The sequence below is a fragment of the Oryzias latipes genome, chromosome 14 (assembly GCF_053564925.1).
Source record: "Oryzias latipes strain Hd-rR chromosome 14, Olatipes_Hd-rR_3.1".
Taxonomy (NCBI): Eukaryota; Metazoa; Chordata; class Actinopteri; order Beloniformes; family Adrianichthyidae; genus Oryzias; species Oryzias latipes.
Genome location: NC_136250.1, coordinates 27,097,424 through 27,117,730, shown reverse-complemented (window position 1 = coordinate 27,117,730; position 20,307 = coordinate 27,097,424). Strand labels below are relative to the sequence as shown.

Genomic DNA, 20,307 nt, shown 5'->3' with positions numbered 1-20,307 from the left:
TGATAGGGAATGTTCTCACAAATTTCGATTCTGAATGCTTTGCTAATGGCGCTTCTTTTTATGTTTGATCCTCTGATCATTGTGTGTGTGAAATGTTCATTCCATGCATGGGCTTAATGGACACAGCGCAGATCAAAGAGCACTGGCAGAGAAAAAAACTCCGGCTCCATTCTGCAAAAAAGGAGTGAAAGTGAGCTTGAGTAACTAATGCGTGATAATGCATGACTGCGTGTCTCGTCTGCACTGTCAGAAAAAATGTGCAAAATTTGTACCTTTAGAGGTACAATGGCTTGTCACTGGGGCAGTACCCTCAAGGGTACAAATGTTGTACCCTTTCATATTGGTACGTATCTGTACCCTTCCAGTATGTACCTTTCAAAGGCAAATATGTACCTCTGTGGACTAAATTGTACCCTATAGTGCTATGGTACCATAATGTACCTTTAAAAAAAAGGTACAAATTTGTTCTTTTAAGGGTACTGCCCCAGTGACAAGCCTTTTGTACCCTTTGATGGCAAATTTGTACCAGATACAGCACATTAAAAGACCAGTATACTGTTTATCACATTTATTAAACATTCAAAACAATTACAATGCTGACATTACACAGTATGTACAGTGTCACAACAGGATGCATATATTTACAATTATTAGCAATTTTACAATAATGAAAAATCTATATTTTTCCTTCAGTTCACATTGCATTCATTGTAACTATAACCTTAACATTTGATCAATTGTAAACAGCACATAGCACTTCAGTTACCATTTTTAAACCATGAATTAAAACTTGTGACATTAACAAAAGAAGCATTAGACCTCATTTTAAGTACATCTTTCTACTGCATTCTACATTTTCTAAAAATAGATAGTAAAAAAGTAAACTTATAACCAAGTTTAAATGCATAATTTAAATAATAAAATGCATAAATGTGATAAGATAATATTGATACGAATTCTAAAAAGAAGAACTATAAAACACACTAAAGGTTACCAAGGATTACGTTTTATGTCAATACCTATTAGATCCTCTGCAAGCATCTCTTCTCTTGCTTCTTTGGAGACTTTGGCTAATGGAGCTTTTCTTTGAACAAGCTCAAGCACCTTTGGCACAATACTGGTAAACGCCGTCCTTGAAGCGCTGGCTTAAACTGACAGGTGATGGATGCATTCGGTCAACATCATCAAACAACTGAAAATAGAAAAAATTAGAAAATTAATCATTCACTTTAACTAAAACAAACAAAAGACATAAAAAATTCTAATATTCTTTGTTGCCTCTTTCATTGCCATTTCCCTTTAGTTATCTCATTGTATAAATATTACATGGCTTGAATGACTATATATTTATATATGGGTTTAGAAAATTACAATGTTTTTACAATTGAGTTAAAGCTGTTAATGGTCAGCAGATGTCTCAGCTTATATTAACATTCAAAATTTATTTTAAGCTGAGAACTGATTTAAAATGTCACTGACCCCTGAGGTTGTCTTCAAGAAAGGGAACTTCTTTAGTATATCCTCTCGCACCTTGCTGTACTGGATATGCAGGACATTCACATGACCTTCAACGGATGATGCATCCTCACCAATGACAGAAACCACCTATTGGATCAAATTTAAAAGTCCATATTAATAATAAAAAATACAACTGCAAGCACTGATTACTGGGGTTAAAGCACTTTGAGATGATGTTTAAAGACAGTTTGTGCAGAGTGGTTTGGAGTTGATCAGAAATTAACTTCTGAGTTGTAGGCGGGGTTATTGACACAGTAGTTACCCTCTGCTGATGTCCGATCATCCCTTTGTTTACGCCCTCTCCCTCTAGCTTACAGTCCTTCCAACCTAAAACTAACATTAGTGGTGAAACCAAAATGGTGAGCAATATTGAAGCTTTCCGGCCATAGTTTAGATCAAGCTCAGACAAGTATGATGAAGATGTTAATGGATCTGTTTGTCTGCAAGTGGACGCATCAGAATACAGCAGAGCAGAGGGACTCTGACACCTTCATGTGGTGCGTCACAATAGAGAGCTTCCTCAAACTGCATTTATTTTGTCTGTTCCTGATTCATCCCAATTTGAGTGAATACTCAGATGTGCAGTTTTAAACGTGTTCTTTTAAACGTGCCCATCATGAGAAAAATACTGCGACATGTTAAAAATGGGGTACCCACTCCAATGAAAGTTATTTTTTAAAATGTAGCATTTTTATGATGACATATTGTTATAAGATTTAAGAATAAAACTGTGTTTCTGAATATTTATTTTCTCAAATTGGGATGAATCAGGAGCAGATGAAAAGATGTAATTTGAGAAAGCTTGTAGTTGTTACGTACAAGCTACATTTGGCAGGCCATAAGCTCCCTGCTCCACATGTCGTCATTCTCCTCGTCTGAGTTGGCATCTGGCTCACATCTATAAGGCTGGACAGCTCCAATATTGCACACCAATTCTGTTGCTTGGGGGTTGTGAGGGACTGTAAGGTAACGGGAGCGTAAACAATGGCATGATGGGAAGTTAAGGCCGGTTAACTCTGCAAAACAGTCCTGTCAAGAACTTGAAGGTGAATTCCAATTGAACTGCAGAAACCATGTCCCATGTCCCAGAAAACATTTTTCCCCCTCAAAAACTGCATAATCAATGTCTGCCTTTGTATAATAATAATTATATTATTATTATATTATTAAAAAATATTTTCAATTATATTGAAAACATTTTTTCAATATAATTGAAAAAATTGAAACGTTTTCAATTATATTGAAATGTTTTGAAATTGAAATGTTTTCAATTATATTGAAAACATTTTTTGGCTGGTGGGAGCGGGGATCGAACCGCCAACCCTTCGGTCACTGAGCCACTGTCGCCCGTATAGTCAATATCTTGTTAATTATGCAGAGCTTTGTTGAAGGAAATACAGAAGAATTATATGTTTGTATGATGAGGACAGCATTCCAGAATGTATTCAATGTGTTGTGACTTACTCGGTGCAATCTGCTGTTTCCCTAGAAAACTTTAAACTAGTTTGGATGATCTGCCTTACTGCACTGTTTGACAACTAAACTGAATCGAAAAGACAGCCTGACTTTGAATGCTTGAAATGACTTTGTGAAAAGATTATTTACTTACTTTGGCAAGAGAGGTGTCTTCAACTCTTCGTCTTGTTGTAGGACTGTGTTGTAATATTATTGTGTCATCTGAGTCCACTTCAGTATCTCCACTTGAAGTGGTATTGCAGCTCTTTACAGGACGACTCGGCTGATCTGTCAAAGTATTAAAGCTTTCAGTTACTGTAATATTTAAATTAGTATGATAGCAAAAAAAAAAAAAAAAAAAAAAAAAGATTTTTAAATACTGACCGACTTAACAGTTTAGCAGATTTATTATCTTGTCTAAGACAGCAATAGGGTATAAAACTCATACTTTATTGCCCGTGTTTTGTTCCCCACACTATCCTGTCAAATAAATCATTAACCCTTAGACTCCTATTGATGCTCTTCAGCTCAAAAATGTTCTTAATTTAGCATGTACTTGAAAGCAAAAACACAGATTATTTCCCTTGGAAATAAATTCAGGCATCAAAGGGGAATTTACCCAAAACCATTCAAAACAAAATAGATAAATTACAATTTAAAGAAAAACTTCACCTTCTGGATTTGTATCTTCGGCCAGACAAATTTCCAACACACCACAGTTTGGGTTTTTCAACAGGAGATCAAAAACCTGCTCATCAACTTCTGTCTTTGAGTCATCAAACACTTTCAAGTCCAAGGTTGGGATGTTCAACTTTTTGGCAGCTGTGAACACAGCAAAATTATGTTTAGAATACAGCACAGAAATTATCTTTAAATTAAGAAGCAATTAAAAAAAATCTGTTTGCATCACAGCTGACAGTTTATCCACAAAGTTGACTGATTCCTGTAAAGAAAAATGCTGGAAATTGTGATGTTTCCACTCACCGCATTCCCAAAAGAATTCGTAGGTCAGCTGAACTTCAAAACATTATTTTTTTTTTGGCGTTCGACATGTTCACGCACAGCTTGCATCTTTCCTGGTGGGAAAAAAAAATATATTACAAAAAAAACAACATTAAAACACCAAAAGGTACCAACAAAGCATTTATTCAGATCTAAGCCCTGTTCCAAATAAATTAATACATTTTAAAATAGTAATGGCAAATATACAGTTCACACTAGCTGCCACAGCAATGTTGCAGAATTTGCAGAACTGCTAAAAAAAAAAAAAAAAACACTGACGACAATGCACTGGCTTCTAAGGACCTACAGATTTATTTCTTGGAATTTCATTTAAAAAAAATTATTTTTTCCTGGTTTATAGATGAGTTTTGGGTGGAGCCGGTTTAGCTCGTGCTGGTTTGCGGCGCCTTCCGTCCGTGAAACCAGGGTTCGACTCCGGGCTGCTCCCTGTTCCCTTCTCTACCTCTGTGCCGGTTCCAAGCCCGGTTTGAGAAGGTTGCGTCAGGAAGGGCATCCGGCGTAAAACATTGCCAAATTTACCATGCGACTTGTTCGCTGTGGCGACCCCTGATGGGAGAAGCCGAAAGTGGAAGATAGATGAGTTTTTGGTATGGGAAATCGTGACGAGTATCTGGAATCACGGACCTCCATTTAAAAAAAATAATCTGCAGGAGAATGATCAAAATCAACAACACAGTGTAAACTTCGCTTGACCAACAATGAGCGATCATGACAACCTAAACAGTCTCTGTCACTGTCTTGCATTCGAGAAATGGTGGCTGCGCGCGCACAGCAGCTACGGCAGGCTGACATATAAATGGGAAGGACCGCCATACTGCGGTGTAAATAAAATAAAACGTTATTGGACTCCTACACATTACAGATTAAAATGATTAACGCATTGAATTCGACGGACCTGATAAATATCAGTAGGAATTATGGAGCTGGTCGTTTCAAAAGTAGCTGGCTTCCTTACTAAGAAAGACAGAAAGAAAAAAAAGGGGGGGGGGGGTAGGCAACAACAAACGCTGCATCAACGCCAGCGTACATCGGTAAAACGGCGACAGAATTATCTAGTGATAAAATGTATATATTTCAATGTATTTAACGGAATGCGGTACAACACCAATAAAAACAACAGCTTAATTTATTTAATGGCTGCATTTAGCTGAACTTCAAACGGCTGAGGCTAACCGTTACTAGCAAACTAACTCCTCCTGCTCGTAGTTTGCAATCTCCTCACAGGCACATACACGGTGGAATAGCAGCATTCCACTACACAAAAGTTATTCCTTACAGATAAAATAACCGAACCCGCTTAAAACAAGTTTCCAACTTATTTTTGAGCAATTAGCAGACTTACCTCAGTCACAGCCTCTATCTTCCTCCGGCCGCTGCGGGATAACAAAATGGCGGAAGAAACGAAACTTAAGAAAGTAGAGTGGGCGTGGTCTCGCTGGTTTACTCCAACATATTTCCTCTACGTTTTTACACCTACTTAAATAAAAATTACTGATGGTAACTCCGAAAAAAGTACTCTCTCATTTTTCCTGTGTAGGTACAAAAGCTAAAAGGTACTAATATGTACACTTAATGTAACGTAGTAACAGAGAAATTTACTTTTTTATGAGAATGTATGATTAGAAAAAAAAAAACTTAAATTAACAGCTCAAAGACTAGAAATTTAAATTGAACTTAGGCCAAGTTAAAGTACACCATATAAGGTTAAAAACATCAAATAATTTTGTCTATAGTGTGCTTTTGCTCTAAATTAAAGGTAAAACTTAAAACAGCTCTTATATAAGTAAAAAAAAAACCAGGCTCACACTAATACATGTTTAAAAGTTATTATCTTGATGCTCTGCACAATCAATAAAATATAATGTGCTTGTGTACTGATCAGAACTAGTCATAAAAGATGTGTGGTCTCTTAAATATATTTGGTTATTTTGTGCATCTTTTCCAAATAACCAAAAGCGTATTAAATGATTTTGGGTGACGTTTCATACACTTTGAATTATTACTTTTGTCACACAAGTGATTGTACCTTTGTTTGTGGAATAAAGGGTCCAAATATGGGCCCTCTGATGGTTGGAAACATATTTGTACCTTTTTTATCCTTAAATGGTACATATGAGTACCCTAAGGTGTAATTATGACTCACTTAGGGTACAAATTCACCATTTGTACCCTAAGTGTTCACAAATGTACCCCAACCGTACCCTTTTTTCTGACAGTGTGCAGTCTCACAGACGGATGAAACATGGATCAGTCGGCATGTTTCTTCTCTGAGTTTAAAGGCAGACATAAGAAATGCCTTCATTTCTGAGATGACTGATGAAATTGACACCTAGCTGGGTGATGAGGCTTTCGATTTTTCCCAGAGAAAATGAAGAATAACACATGACTGGGTTGTGTTATTCTGTTTGACAAAAGACTAGTAAGGTTCCAGCTTCTGTTGTGATTAAATGCTAAACAGATCCTTCATGGCTGATCTGCTGCTACAGTGATTACCTATAAAAAAGATTTTGGGGGTTGGAAGCATGATGGATGATGGGCGTACACCATGTAAAAATCACTTGCTCGTCAGTTGGAGCCTTGTCCCTCAGGTAAAACCACTGGCATGGAAAATCAGGCTTGATCACTTCAAATCTTGACTTGAACTGACAATAGTTAAAAATTAACAACAGGTCCTTGTCAGGTATAAGCATGAGCCTTAGCCAATTCTGCAATTAAACTTCTGCTTGTGAGGCCTGTCACTAATCTTTCTACAAGAGCACTACCTTTTTTTGCCTCATTTCACACGTGTTGAGGAAACCTGTAACAGGACGGTGACTTTTCTAGAGGTCTTGACAAGCTATTGGGCAACCGGTACTGCTATAATACAGTTAATGACACACTTGTTACCCTTTATTAGCCCTCAGAAGTTTTTTCTAGTTCAGCCACACATTGTTTAGTTGCGTCTTCCTGACGTTGTGCAAATGTTTAATACGAGATGATGCTCACTGATGTCTGATTTGGAAAGGCTTTATGCTGCTTTCTGATTGTATACGGCTGTAAATGAGCGGGATCATCCGCTGTCCGATAGAGTAAGCTATTAAAAAGGGAGTAACATAAAAGCAGAACCAATACCTTGAGGATTTTGTAATTGATATGTTCCCATTTGGGCTTGGTTTGGGGGTGTTATGCGGTTTAATGAACGAACATAAATGCCGGAGTCTGGGGCTGAACGATACGGCTCATAAGCCATCTGCAAGCCTTTCAATGCCCTGATCAATGAGGGACAAGGCAGCACGAGCCCATTAGTGGATCATTTCAGTTTCAAGCTACTGTGAAATTCCTCCCTGGCTCTCTCATGCATGCATGCATACATACATACTTCACAATTGGCCGGCTTGATTTGTCTGCACGGCCACCGGAATCAATAGCTGCTGATTTGATTGCAAAGACGCACTGATTATCTGTCCACACTCTCAGACCGACCCTTATATCCATCCACTCATGTTTTGAGGGGACAGCATATGTGAGACTATTGAATTCTGCTGGTGTATACAGCTGTTCAAGCATCCTAAAGGTATTCAACTTCTCTTTAAACCTGTTTACTGCCACCTACTCTACACTATTGCTGCCTTCCTCCTCTCTACAGGCATTACCATGATATGAAGATGTTGGATACCTGGTTTCCAATAGCTGGTGATTCTTAGGGGGTTTTGTTCTCTTTTTTGCTGCTTTTCTGAAGATTTTTAGGATCCATCCTGGGTTACAGGTTGGGTATTGGTTTTGGCTCAAATTTCAAGCTTGGCTGAGTGTTTTTTGAAAAGTGATCTATTCTTGTTCTAAATGTTGGACTCAAGACTCACTGCTAACATGTATGGTGACTTTGAGTAAACCATATATGAACTCAAACAAAAGGCTACGCAGAATCCATCTGGCAGTGGAGGTGAAGGGAGTGGAGACACAACATTGGAAGCAATAAAAGCCCGGATGAGATCATGACCGGTCTCAGTTTATTCATGACTGTCTGGATGTCTGAACAAGTGTTTTTGTGTTTTGTGGTGGGCTTCAGTCTCCCGAACTGTGAACAATGGATTGCTCCTGCTTCAAATTGTAACCAACTTTATAACTACAACTCTTTTTTTTAGATTTAATGGAAGAAATTGAAACATTTCTTGATGCTTTACTGAACCATAGTTACATGATTTCTGACTTGTGTGATTATTCAAACTTTTTTGACACCAAATACAATTCTTGCTATGGATAGTAAGATTGATTTATTCATTTCCATGGTTGAACGAAAAAACACTCTTCAATAATATCTCATTTCTCTAATAGCTCATATTCAGCTTGTTCCTGGTTGACTGACCTTCTCACAGACGTACAAAATGTCTGTTTGAATACGTGAACTATCACGAAAAGGTTTGCAAAAGAGCTTCCATTATTCTTTCTCGCGTTGCTTTCACACGACCATATAATTCCTGGCCAATGTGCTTTTGTTTACAAGTTTTGGTTTTGTAACACCAATGTCCGGTTAAAAGGCAATCTGAATATAGACCGAGTGCAAGATTGAAGACCAACAAACTTTTCCAGTCGAAACATACCCTAATAGAGTCCTGGAAATGCTTTTAAAATGGATCAAACAAGAATACGCATGGGAGGTTAAGATGGTTTGTTTATTTGGAATGTATGGGCGGCCGTGGTGCAGCAGTAGGGCGGTCGACCATTGATCGTAAGATTGCAGGTTCAATTCCCGCCTTGCACACCCATGTGTCGAAGTGTCCTTGGGCAAGACAATGAACCCCACCCTGCCTCTGGTGGTAGGTTGGCGTCAGTGTTCGGCAGCGGAGCCACCACCAGTGTGTGAATGTGTGTGTGACTGGGTGAATGGGTCTGTGACTGTAAAGCGCCTTGGGCCTTGTAGTTAGAAAAGCGCTATATATATAAGTATAGGCCATTTACCATTTATTTATCTTTGTATGTAAAAATTATCTTAGCTTTTGCAGGTCAAAGAGTCCAGAAGGATCCAGAGGTATGATACTCCAATGATTGACTCTCTCTTTCTCTTTCTGCTGAGGCTGAGGCTTGGCATAAAAATGCACTGCCTCTTTGGATATACAACTTTTGAAAACTCAGGCACCCCAGAGAAACAGTACCGTCGACATTATCATAAAACCATTTATTGGCTTTTCACCAAGATATCATCCTCGGCCCAAATCTTCATCAGCAAATGGAGTTTTCATGGAGCTGCTTTCAAGTTCAGCGATAAAGAAGTAAATGTATTCTAGCCTGGTCCAATCTATCATAACGTGGGCTTCCCTGCCTGGTCCTAGTTTTATACTTTGCCTACTTTAAATGGGGTAATACTGCACTTCACATCAATACCTCCATCTGTCAGAGCAAACAAAGGCAGGGAGGAAAATGCGGCTGGTATTGACTTAGTTATCTCTTCCCCCACTCTGCTGTTTTCCCTCTCTGAATATGGAACAGCCAGGATCAATATTTTTCCATTAGCTGCAGGAGGGGGGGCTGGATGGTTTAACTGTCACAGATGGGCAAGATGCAAAATAGTGGGCAGTAGCCATGACCACTTAGTTAATTACAAGAGATTTGGTTTGATTCTTCCCCCAAGGACCAAAACACCAAACACTGAAGGGAAAGGGTATTTTATTACTATCTTGACAGCCTTCTCATTTTTTCCACATTAGTTTAATCCTAATATAAGAGGCTGACTAGGAACAGTTTTTATATGAAACAAAAAAAGGAAGGAAGGTAAGCCTTTAAAAGTAGTTTCCTCTGTTAAATCAGTTCAAAATCATCATTCAAAACCCTTTTGTTTAAAAATAGATTTTTTAACCAACATATCACATTTCTACACTACCAGCAAAAAAAAAAAACGTATAATTTAAGAATTGGGTGTATTTAGTAGGGGTTAATGGCCGGCGAAGTATGCATTATAATTTTTTAACGCACGCTGTGTAAGCCTGGACCGTCCAACGTGAAGTGGAGGACGGTTGCTACTGCGAAGTGCGTTAAAAACTGATTATGCATACTTTGTCGGCCATTAACCCACTTTTACCATGGTCACTTACAAAGGAAATAAACAATAACCATTTTCTAGTCCTTAGTCCGATGGGTTGAATAAAGCATCAGTTCAGAAAGAAAGTTCACCCCTTACCGCTTGTTTTTGTCCAGATGATGAAGCTAAAGGTTGTCTTAAAGAAGCCGGCGCAGTGATACAGAAGATTTAAGATAGCTGACCGGAACTTCTTTTTGGGGCGTGTGGTTATCACTGTGCATTATCACTTTTTAATGCACACCCAGCAGCCAATACGAATCGAGTATTCACCCAGACCATGGTATAATTCATTTTAAGAATTTTCTATTTATATCATAATTTGTGGTTGACGATACGATTCATCTTTGATACAGCTTCATCGTTGATACTGATTCATTTTAAACGATCTAATTCACTGACTTAAAATCGATCAAGGACATCTTTAGCCAAAAAATCAACCAGTGTGACTCAGAGATAAATACTAGGGTATTGAACAGTGCAGATGAAGTTTCATTACATTTTTAAGTGATTATGTAATGGTATAATGGCTTTGATTCAATTCAATTAACAACTTTCCTCAGACAGATTGATCTGGTTGTATTGTAGTAATAGAAATCAAATCCTTAATTAAGTTGATAAACCCCTAATTAATACATACATAATGATACAACATACTTGATTATTTGTGCTCCCAATAATTTTGCTGAAAAAGAAAATCTACTTTTCAGTTACATGAGGCAAAATTAAATCTTGATTTGGAGAAATGAAAACAATCTGAGATTACACTTTTAATGAAATTGTATTCATAACGCAATAACTTTCAGCATCTTGACCACTTTGTCAGTGAAAAGAGATCCTTTCAAAAACTCAAATGGAAAAGCTGACATTTATTGTCTTTAGGCAGATTTCTGCCTGTTAAGTGGCAGCGAGTGAAGCCTCGCGTTGGTGGGATTCTTTTGAATGCACATTAAAGTTGCATTTGGACCAAAGAGTGCTCTCTTGAGGGCTCTAGACTGGGGAGCCTCCTGAGTCACAGCTTATCCTCATGTTTTTTTGTCTGGTTGGAATAACTGTGACGATAACAAAACTGAAATGTGGCAGCAGCTAGCCAGTAGGTGGTAGACCATGACAAATCACATCATTATTTCTCCACTGCATACTGCCTCATTAAGTTCCAAGCTTCACAGTCACTTCACGCTCTTGCAGATCCTTGAAGTTTAAGTGATGGATGTCAAGAAAAACATATTCTTATGGCTGACTTCTACCCTTATGTTTATATCTATATAGTCGTTTTGTTTTTTGGTGGTCAAGGTGAAGTAACAGAATACTCTCTGAAATGATTACCAAACAATGATAGATTCACCTATGCCCAAAATAGGTGCAATAAAGATTCACCAGAGGTTCTGTGGCAAAGTTGTCAATCTGACAAATTCTGATCTGATTGATCACTTAAATTGCTATTTTTGGTTCATCAGTTGGTTTGGAAACAAATTCGCTTTTTCTAATAATACATCTGTCCAACATCTGCTGTTAGTTGGTATACTTAGCAAAATACGCATATGCTGTAAAGCCAGAATGAGCTGCAAAACATGTAGGAGACACGCATCCAAAGAAAGAAGGATATGAAAAGCCTTGAATTCAATTTAGGGGCACTCCTTTAAGGACATTAGTATTATGATTTAATCCGCAAACCATAAAAAAAATAATGACTTCTGCTCTGTTGTCATTGTAAGTTTATTACCTTCTTTGATACAGAAGAGTCTGGCCAGCGGTACCAAGTGTGAAAGTAAATGTTTTAAAAGTTTTCTTAAGAAATTCAAATTGGGGTTTGTTAATTAACCTTTTTAATTTCTGCTTTTTGCTCTTTACTAGTTAAAACTTTGCTGTGCAATGTCCTTATTTGGCTCTTGGGTTGTGGCTTTTATGAACTGCTATATTGTCTTTTCTCGTGTTGTCCTATCACCAAACCTAATTTCATCTTCAAAAAGTTGCTTCCCATTTAGTATTTTTCTCTATTGTCCGTGTTTTCCATAGCTGCGCTGTTTCATTCTAAAGCTGTACTTCATGTTAAGACTTAATTCTGCACGAAGCAGCGAGGATGACTGCTCATTCATTGCTTGGCTTATTGTTGTCCAGGATGAACGATAGCCCATTAACATGAGCGCTTCTCATGAGTCCACCGCTCAAATCAAGCCTGTTTACAAGACTAAAACCCGGCAGTAAAGGTCAGAAGAGCTGTGCATAATTGCAGGATTTGGCTGAAGTATGTCATCAACCTTGACGATGCCTCAAACAGAAGAGGCTTTCATGATGGACCTGGCTGTGCAGTGAGCTTTGTGGGAGGCTGCTCTCCCAGGTGGTCCGATACTAAGATGAATATCTGAGGGCTTTAAGGTGATAATGTTTTGTAAGCAGATCTTTAGACTAAATCTGAGATTTGAAAACATATGGAGTCCAGTTTTCATTCCCACGTAAGTTCCAAACCAGATAAACTCTTTATGGTCTTTGAGAGGGTTTTGTTTTTCGGGCAGTGCAGGGGAAAAAAAAACACGCTGTTTAAAGATGTTCCAAAATGACTTAATGCAAAAAATAACTGCTGTAATAAAATAGTAAATACATAGCTTGGGAATCTAAAATTGCCATATTCCTGCAGATCTGGAAGTAAAAGTTGCTATTGATAATCATGTCAATAGCAACCAAAGAGTGACTGACATTTAGCTCCTTGGAGAAATTATGAACCACAAAAAAACTGGAAGCCACAAATAAAGCAACTTGTTAAAGGCGTAGCAGTGGTGGGAAAAATGCGTCATACACTCACACACAAATCCCGTTTACTATTACATTCATCGATAATACATCCACTTTTACAGTACAGTGTAAGTTTGGGTAAACATTTCAAAACGAATTCACTGTCTTTGGAATAGTATATGGTGTGGATTATGGGACCCATACAAATGCACTGTTTTTAAAGTTGGGTTTATTGAAATAATAGAAACTAGTAAAACTTCAAACAGCACTGATTGCATTTATAGCCAGAAATAACTTACTTCCACTAAACATACAACACATTTTCAAGGACAGAGATGGGGGTTACAATTGAAGAAAACTGCTGAACTTCAAAAAGCAGTCCATTCGTACTAAAATCAAGAAAATGTGCTCATCAATTTGTGACGTGGGTTTATGGAATTGATTGAATGAGGGTTTAAAACAACGCAAAAGTTTACTTGCATTTAAAAAACATACACAGCTAGAAATGATCAATAAAAACAAATGAGGAAATGTCTCTTTTGCATAGGTGATATATAGAAGGTAATTAAAATGTGTTGAGAATGAATAACTGCCAACGGATTTATGTACAATATAAGATGTTGTAAAAAAGGAGGTGGGAACATACAAGATTTTTCCTTCTACCCACTGTTTTTCGAGCACACTGTTTTTGTTTTGTCTTTGTTTTATTTGTCAGTTTTTTTTAAACTCATGTCTATTTTCATTTTGTGTTTGAAATAAAAAAAAGAGGTCAATATTTCTATCATATTTGATAATCATATTTCTAAGACCCCCTATCGCATAAACATGATTGAAACTTTCCTTTAAGGACCTTTTATCATGGAAAATCAACTTTTTTACCCTTTTAATTCTATTATAAAGTTATATCCTCATATAAAGCACCCCCAAAGAGGTAATTTGCTCCATTCACACTGCCCCTCCCAATCCCAGAGAGGGATTGGTTGTCCCCCCGGGTTCATAGGTAGATGGGGAACAGCCCCTACCAGGAAGAGTCTGCGCTGCCAGCACATGTTTTCTGCCCAATAGATTATCATCATTCCACTAGGGGCAGTAGAAAGGCTTTCCTGCTCAGTTCCAAACTTTTGGCTGGAAAAGTTTCACTAATTTCTTAAAGCTTTATGGTGACAATAACTCATCTGTTATCCATCTTTAAAATGACAATTTTCTGTATTGTAAGAATGGAAAATGTGTTAAAAATGAATACTTTACAATACAGTGTTATCAAAGCGTTTAGAAAACATCTCAATTTCAAAAAAATAATAATATTTTTCTGTCAATTCCTTGATGCAGTGGGCTTTACATCCACTGGTTTAGATTTTAGTTTTATTCCTATTTATTCAGTCCGTAATGGTAATTACGGTGTGTACACACGAAAAAAAAAAAAAAAAAAAAAAAAAAAAAACATTTGTTCTTCTTTAAGATTTCAAATGTTTTTTTTGTTTTTTTTCTTTACTACTTGCTAATTGATATTCAAGATGCATGCCGCTGAAGTCTGTGGGTCAATTCTTAATCTGTGCAAACAGGAACTTTTGTTATGGCAACACTTCCCCAGTGATCCCCTGCCCTTGTTCCCTTATTGAAGACAAGCACACACTTTTATATCACTATTTCCTTCCAAAGAAGGAAGAAGTGAATTGAATTCCGGCTGAGGAGATCCTTTGTTAGATAAAGTCCTGCATCCATGTTTTATCAGCATCTCGTACAGATTCCACAAATAGGGACTCAGTAGCAAACCGATCAAGCTCTGAGAGAGAGAGATGCTTTCAAAGAAGCATAAAACCTGCAGGAGGACACTCTTCTTCCCATCTCTGGAGCAAATAGTGGAGCTCCAATGATTACACTTTGGCCAGGATTCATGTATGCTGTCAAGTTCCTCTCCTCTTGTCTAACTCTTGTACATGAACTTGTGAGCGTAGTAAAGCCCAGGCGCTTCAGCTCCATCAGTATGCTACCATATGTTCATTTATGTGAGGCGGCTTCTCCGGGTGCCACGCTATTTCCTTTTTATTCATTTTATACAGAATCTTAATGAGTTTTTCAAAGAAGGCCCTAATTAGTGCTTTTGGTATGCGTGAGGTGATGACCCATTTATAGAAAGAGTGCTCAGTTTCTCATTCCCTGGATAACTGCACATGATGGCAAATGCCGTTACCCACAAACCTCCCCTATCGTGAAGACGTCTTGGTGTCCTTTCAGGGGCAGCGTGTCGATACAAATGCATGCTGGCATTTGCTGACAATGGAGGGAAACAAAAAAAAACTGTCTTTAATGTTAGCTTGATGAGCCGTTCTGGGAGTTTCCAGACTGGATCCATCGGCACAACCTTTTGACTGTACACAGTCTTTGTTCATCACCCCAGGAAAGCATTAAAGTTAACTCCACCTCCTCTCTACCCAGGTCGCAATTAAATTCGGTTGCTGAAAACTGAGAACAGTTTGCATCTACGGATTTTTACTTCCTTTTAGCCACAGTCAAAGTTACTGATTGTTTTTCATGTGGTATATATATGCACAAGAGATTCTTTTTGATAAAATGTACATCAGTACTGTGCCTTATATTCACAGGAGGCCTTTGTAGAGACAGGAAATCCAGTTGTTATGTTGGTTTCTCCATTGTCTACCTTGATGAAAGTGTTTAAGGATTTATTTTCCTCAACAGTTGAGAGACCGGTACTCTTGAGGCCCGGATAGTTGGGTCACAGGAACATAACGAGTGTTTTCCTCCACGCTGTGAAAAGTGAAATGCATTTAACAAACGTGTATGATTAGCATCTCTTATTAGCACAAATATATGTAGTGGCTTTAGCAAACTGCAGGAAATAATGCAGTTAAGTGTGAATTTTCCAGACTGGCTTTGGCAGGAACTCTGGCAAACGAACACACCAGGTTTACAGCACCATCTGCTAAGACAGTTGTGGACGGCTTTGCACTGTCGAGGTCTATTGCTTTAATGCCAAAATATATAACACATCTCTTTAGGAAACTGTTCATGAAATTTGGATAGCCAGTTAATTAAGTTCACTCTGTCTAAGCTTTCCATTTTGAAAAATAAAAAGGGCTTGCTTGAGAAATGGATTATGACCTAACTTTGTGTATATACTTGTGAGTATCTTGCAGAAGCATTTATTTTTGAAAGTAGGTTGGTCTGCCTTTGTTTCCTGCAGATAAGAGCACATGTCGTCCATGTGAGGGGGTGTTTATTATCTGGTGCCCCTCAAAATTCCCCAGTCTTACTTGGGGTCAGCTCCTGTTTATCTTGGAGCAGGTTTTCAGCTCTTTTGAAATCTCTTTGCTTCTGTTTTATTCTTTCAATCACAAATAGCCACATCTGGCTGAGAGCTGTCTGGAGCTCATTCTGGTGACCTGTTAGTTTTCAAAATTCTGCGGGTTAAACTTGAGCTTTGGACAGATGCTTTGACAGAGATCTGGACGGATTTCATTTTTGCAGATGTGTGGTGCGCTCTGGAATTTCAGTTAGATTTTGTTTAAACAACTTGTAGGAGATGGAAAAAAAATCTGTAAAAGAGCTGGAGAATATTAAAATTGCTAATTCTCCTCAACACGGAAGACCACCTTTGAGTCGAGAAATGATTCGGAGACCTCTGATGAACCTTGTTAAAGTCACAAAATGACATTTTAGCCAGTCTTATTAAAGACAAAATTACTTTGAAATTGAATTTTTTCATCCTATTATCTCTCATTTTCCACTAAAGTCAACCAAGCAAACCTAAATTCTTAAATTGTCCTCTCCCTGGAAATTTAAAACAGGAAAAGGGTGAAACAATCGAGGAAAAATGGAGTTCATGTCAGCGAGGCACATCTGCAGAATTAAACTGAGGTATTTGGAGGTAATGGAGTAGTACATCTCCTATTTTGGACTTTCCTTTCATTGTAACGTCTGAAAGCACATTCCAATACGGAAACCAGCAGCTGCGTTTGACAGCTTTGCACGCTTGTGGCCTCACAAAGCAGTGAGAAAGACCCAAAAATTCAGGCCTGGGCAGCCAAAAATCCACTGACTGCACAATCACACATGCAGTTGGCGATTCAGCTATCAGAGCACGCCAAACACAGAGAGGGGGGCGAGGGCACAGTCCAGCTCTCCCTGGACAAAGTGCTTGGTCACCGGCGAGTAGGAAGAATCGTACTTTCCAATGCAGATTTAGTTCATTATGGGTGGCAAAGTAACCATGCCGGCTAAGAGATTTCTCTGTGATTTCTGGCACAGTTCACACTCTGGGTTTAAGCTAAAAGGGTTCAACGCGTCTTAACACAGAAAGTCAAATCTTTTTACTTCTGATCTGCTGCCTCTGTTAATAATAGGGTTTAACAGCTAGAGGGATTTTTTTCAAAGAAAAATATTTGAAATGAAAAGAAGGGAAAACAATTTTTTCTTAGTTTATTCTTACAATGCATGATGTGTTTTGAGTGTTTTTTTTTAAATATATATATTTTTTCCCATTCTCTTAACCTTTTCTGTTCGAGCATTTGCACAATCAACGTAGTTCCGGTAAAGTGGCGGAGCTAGAACGTTTTATATGAGGAGGCGGGAGGGGGCAAACGACTTTGGAAGGGTGGCAAATGAGAACCATTGTTCAAAGTATTGTGCAGCAAACAGCAGAAATAAACAGACTTGGTGAAAACCAGAAATTTTTCAGAGTCAACAATAGAATTTATTCATCAATACTTGCAATCCCTTACACAGGTTTTCCAAAAGTAGGGATTTCCTCATGCCATAGCATGGCATAGCCATCTCTTAGCCCCCTTGTGGCTCCGCCCCTGTTCCAATGGATTCTGATGCGCGGTATTATGCAATTTTATGTTTGTAAAGTGTTGCATTTCAACACAAAGCTGCTTTCTGCGCTTTAGAAACCCTTGGAACTGCATTAATTGTGTAAACGGTTGAAGAGTTGATGATAATTCAAAGACCGTCAACACTGGAGTTAAAGGGTTAATAAAGACATGTATTCCCAAAAAATGTCTTTTGTCTCTCTTTTGATTTCAGATACTCCTCTTTTTTTCTCTTTTAAAATGCACACCATCCCACAGCTATGAGACAAAACTGGAAAAAGATCAAGGTTCCAGTTAAAATAAGAACAGACTGTGTTGGACCGCACTTTCTGGAAAACATAAAAACTCTGCAGGAAAAGCTGTTGTATCTTTTTGGTTTTAAGCTGTTATCCAAGGCTTTTTGAGATCAGGCATGAAAGAAACTTTGAAGACATTCGATGTAAAAAAGACCAAGGTAGCATTGTGATTCTCAACAGATTTTTAGATTAACCTTCAGGCACACCTATCTTAGACAAGCAGCACTTTTGAAAAGAAAAACAGAGGAGGAAGGCTTCACTCCTCCAGGCTCTGGATTAAAAATAGGCAGCCTCAGTTAAAAAAAAACAAAAAACATTGAAATATAATGTAAAATACCTCATCATCATAACATCCTGTATTGACTTTTCCATTCATAGAGGAAAAAGGAGTGCAGTCTGGAAATCCAAAAGACTGCGGTTACCATGAGTGGTCAAACTGTTCAGCCAAAGGCAGTAGTCTCATCATCCTGTTATGTGCATTTTGCATAAACTGAAACCTGTAGAGAAACCATATGAATCAGAAAAAGCCGTGACTGTGGAAAGAAGGGCACGTGACACTAGGGAAAACTCTTTAAAAAGACGCACAATAAATTCTTTCTCCTTATTAAGTTCCCACAGGACACAGTTTGACCTATTTTCCTATATAAATATGTATTTAGTTTCTGGTGCAAAATGTAAACCTTGACCTGTTTATCCCTTGATTCACGTTAAAACTAAACCTAGAGGTTTTATTTTCTCTACGTATAGCCCTTTTAATAATTACACTACATCAATAAGGAAGAAATTAAGCATAAATTATTGTTTTATCTCATTGAGATCTAAAGATTTTATTGACTGTCGAGAAAAAGGGAAAACACTTTCCCATCTTTGTTGTTCTTTTTCGAATGAAACCCCCCAATTAGTTTGTTTTTACCCTATTTTCCAGGGGTGTGACTTATGTATGTTTTTTCTTCTTTATAATGAATTTTTTGGCTTCTGCGGCTATTACTCCAGAGCTGTACTTTTATTTATTAATGTAATACAAATATAGAAGTTTCCCAGAGTTGAAACGAGGAGACAGCTTGGGAAAAAAACTGTTGGATAAAGTCATCAAACCTTTCACATCTGCTGTCTCGTCATGCAAATGACTGTTTTGGTTGCCTTTTAGAACTGGATTAGTTAATTATCTTTTTGGTGTCTGGCACAAAGTCAGTACAACATGCCTTCATATTTTATTTACAAAGTATTCACAAAGCAAAATTATGAATGGAACTGGGCCGTGTTTGATGCAGAGGAAGATGGAGCTGCTGTATTTCAATCTTGTATTTAAATTAAAAACATTTTTTTTTAACAAAACAATAATACACAAAAGAATCTCTTTGACCTATATAAAACAGTGCTGATGAGTGAATAACAACAATTGTACTGTGTAAATGTGGATTAAATTGAAATAATATTAAACATTTTTATTTTAACTTTATGTGAAATTGTTTAAAACCAACAAGTCTTGTCATCATATTTACTAATATTGCTACAACTTGGTAGAAAGATCATTTGAAGGCATACCATTGTTTAATAAATTATGAACAAAAAAACATTAAGGCGATTTATTGACAAGATCATTCTCACTGTTCACAATTTTCAATTCTGGTTTGTTAATCTTGGACGTTTTTCGGCTAAACGGTCTACCACAGAATATCTGGATGCCAGCAGCATTTCTTTGAGTTGAAACAGTCCGACTGTAAGACGTCACAATTCACTGTTTTCTACAGACCCCGCCTTCATAGTCACAGACAAATGTATGGATGAACATAAGGCACGAACCAAAAGGTTTTATTAATGATGTTGGGGGGAAAAAAAGCTATGAAATATATAAATACTTAGATTGTTGCCCTCTGTGGTGCAGTAGTAGAGCGGGCAAACTTTCATTGGAAGTTCACAGGTTTGGTTCCATCCTTGACCGCCCATGTGTCAAAGTGTCCTTGGGCAAGACACTGAACCCCACATTTCTCCTGGTGGTGAGGGTTGGCGCTATGTCAGGCCTCAGTGTGTGAATGTCTCTGTGCATGACTGAAAGGGACCGTGTTCTAAATCAAAGTAGAAAAGTGCGATACAAGTATGTGCCATTTTGATTATCAGCACAGAACCAAACATACTACTCACAGATATCACTTTGAATCACACCAAATGTATAGTAACAATCAAATCATAGAATGATAGATTTGGCTATTTTTATATAAGTTTTTTTTCTCCAATTCAGAATTAGTTGGAATTTAATTCATTTTACCGTAAAAACTGTTGAAGTGAAAGAAGGGTTAGTATAAAAAGCTTAATACACAATCCAAATATCCCGATGACTTAAATAAACTTTGAAAACAGCGTTCAAATATTCAGAACTAGTTGGGGAAAAAAAAAAATGTTGCAGTCA

At 37.7% G+C, this 20,307-nt stretch overlaps 1 protein-coding gene and 1 long non-coding RNA gene across 16 annotated transcripts in view; one reads left to right on the top strand and one right to left on the bottom strand.

The window, feature by feature from the left end:
- The window catches only part of ncam1a (neural cell adhesion molecule 1a), a 309,203-nt gene that overhangs the window by 111,588 nt on the left and 177,308 nt on the right, over window positions 1-20,307 (top strand). The window lies entirely within an intron of this gene.
- Window positions 554-14,210, bottom strand: LOC111948649 (uncharacterized). 3 transcript variants are annotated; one of them, XR_013647463.1, is made up of 7 exons: window positions 5,339-14,210; window positions 3,958-4,950; window positions 3,646-3,795; window positions 3,128-3,261; window positions 1,781-2,477; window positions 1,480-1,605; window positions 554-1,192 (listed from the first exon to the last, which is right to left on the bottom strand). It is a non-coding gene; the product is annotated as an uncharacterized LOC111948649 (long non-coding RNA). The 3 variants fall into 3 exon arrangements; XR_013647464.1 differs by having other exon boundaries at window positions 2,338-2,477; XR_002874607.2 differs by lacking the exon at window positions 1,781-2,477.